The sequence below is a fragment of the Dipodomys ordii genome, unplaced genomic scaffold (assembly GCF_000151885.1).
Source record: "Dipodomys ordii isolate 6190 unplaced genomic scaffold, Dord_2.0 Scaffold16, whole genome shotgun sequence".
Classification (NCBI taxonomy): domain Eukaryota; kingdom Metazoa; phylum Chordata; class Mammalia; order Rodentia; family Heteromyidae; genus Dipodomys; species Dipodomys ordii.
This window is the reverse complement of record NW_012267232.1, coordinates 10179380-10181633: the sequence shown is the minus strand read 5'-3', so window position 1 is coordinate 10181633 and position 2254 is coordinate 10179380. Positions and strand designations below refer to the sequence as shown.

Genomic DNA, 2254 nt, shown 5'->3' with positions numbered 1-2254 from the left:
CAAGGCAAGCACTCTACCACTGAGCCACCTTCCCAGTCCCCATATGCAAATTTTCTTAATAAAGTGTCAATGTTCATGTTACTTCTACATGCCTATTAAATTTTGCTGTAATATCAAAGAATATAAGTATAATCGAATATAAATATTATATATAAGACAATATTTACAATAAATAATGTTTATAAAATTACAAACAGATATTTGTAAGATAAATAACATTTATAAGTGTGAATAAAATGATTTTCTTTAAGTAAAAAAAAAAAAATGTCTGGTATCCCAAAGCCATAACCTTCATACTGCTGCCGCTCAATGGTCTGCTCCTGCCCGTCCTTGATGCCCTCGTGTAACTCGATCTGCTCCAGCTCACCTCTGAATCACCTCTGAATCGACTTAAGTATCTTCCAATTAATTCACAAGCGTCTTTTTTTGAATATCTCGTTTTTTAAGGATCCAGATGAAACCACTGCAGTTTTTCACCAATAAGGTTGAGCCGCAAGGCCTTCTCATTCTTCGTGTTTTCCTTTTTATCTTGTTTGTGGGCCTGCCTCCCCTGTAATCTGAGCTGCTTTTCTACTGTAGGGATGGATGACCTTCACCCGCCCCCCCTCCCCCCCCCTGTACTTTTTCCCTTTAGTACTTTAGGCATCGTGACATCCTAGCGCAGAATTCTGCACCCCAAGGCCCCCAAGGTCACCACCTCTACTGCAACACCGCCGGGGGCTCGCTCCTTCCCGGATACACAGGGGTGCAGAGGAGGCCTGGGCCGACTAAGGTCTTAGTCTTTTCTACAATTCTATGATTCTGTGTTGATCTTTTTTTTTTTCTTTGTTGATCTTTTCTAGTATCTTTGGCTACTATTTTAGGAGGATGGGTCCTGGAAAAGAACCCTGGGTTTCACAGATGGTAAGGAACTACTTGATCATTGAGTCCACCTCACTCCCACTTCTGAAATTGTGATTCATTTTATGCATTTCTATACAATTTCCAAGAAAAGGAAAACAAATAGAAAAAAAAGTTATTCTGCAGCTATATAAATCTAAACAAAGAAGAATAAAAACTTTTAACTATGTTTTCTACTTATATAAGTAATTTATAATTACAAACCTTAAAAACATCTCATATTTCTTCTAGGTGTATTTTATCCTGTAGCTTACATGGATAAACTATAGTCCTATAATTTGGATTTGGAGTTAGCAGACTCTTTAGGACCAGATACTAAACATTGTTTGACATTGTAAGCAATAGAGAAATTATGGTATATTCAGTCACCCCACCCCACCCCTTAAAAAAGTGGGGGAGCTGGGATGTTGGCTCAGTGGTAGAGCGCTTGCCTTGCATGCCTGAGGCCCTGGGTTCGATTCCTCAGCACCACATGAGCAAAAAAGAAAAACCCGGAAGTGGCGCTGTGACTCAAGTGGTAGAGTGATAGCCTTGAGCTGAAGAGCTGAGGGACAGTGTCCAGGCCCAGAGTTCAGGCCCCACGACCGGACCCCCCCAAAAAAAAGGGCTGAAGCCAGGCGTGGTGACTCATGCCTGTAATCCTAACTACTCAGGAGGCTGAGATCAGAGGATCACAGTTCAAAGCAAGCTGGCCTAGCAGGGAAGGCCACAAGGAAGGCCATGAGACTTTTATCTCCAATAAACCACTAAGAAAACCAGAGTGGCGCTTTGGCTCAAATGGTAGAGGCTAGCCTTGAGCTGAAGAGCTGAGGGACAGCATCTAGGCCAAGCCCCTAGCCCCACAACTGACAAAAAAAGAACCAGGGGGCTGAGAATGTGACTTTGTGGTAGAGTGCTTGCCTAGCATGCATGAAGCCCTGGGTTCGATTCCCTAGTACCACATGAACAGAAAAAGTCAAAAGTGGTGCTGTGGCTCAAGTGGCAGAGTGCTGGCCTTGGGCAAAAGCAGCTCAGGGACAGTGCCCAGGCCCTGAGTTCAGGCCCCGGGACTGGCAAAACAGACAAAAACTTCCAAACAATCCAAGTTCCAGCGGCTTACATTTAGAATCCTAGCTACGCAGAAGGATGAATCAGCCAGGGCAGAAAAGTGTGCATTTACCATTTTAGCCACAGCTCCACTTCCAGTTTTTGAGTGGTTAATTGAAGATAAGAATCTCACAGGGCAAGACCACACTAAAGCTACCACCACAACTATGTTCATTGCAGCATTATTTACCATAGCTAAGATATGGAACCAACCCAGATGCCCCTCAGTAGATGAATGGATCAAGAAAATGTGGTATATATACACAAT

At 43.1% G+C, this 2254-nt stretch overlaps 1 protein-coding gene and 1 pseudogene across 1 annotated transcript in view; one reads left to right on the top strand and one right to left on the bottom strand.

Moving 5' to 3' along the window:
* LOC105982637 overlaps positions 1 to 969 on the bottom strand; it is a 16432-nt pseudogene extending 15463 nt beyond the window's left edge.
* The window catches only part of Prpf39 (pre-mRNA processing factor 39), a 40361-nt gene that overhangs the window by 7698 nt on the left and 30409 nt on the right, over positions 1 to 2254 (top strand). The gene's annotated exons all lie outside the window — the stretch shown is intronic.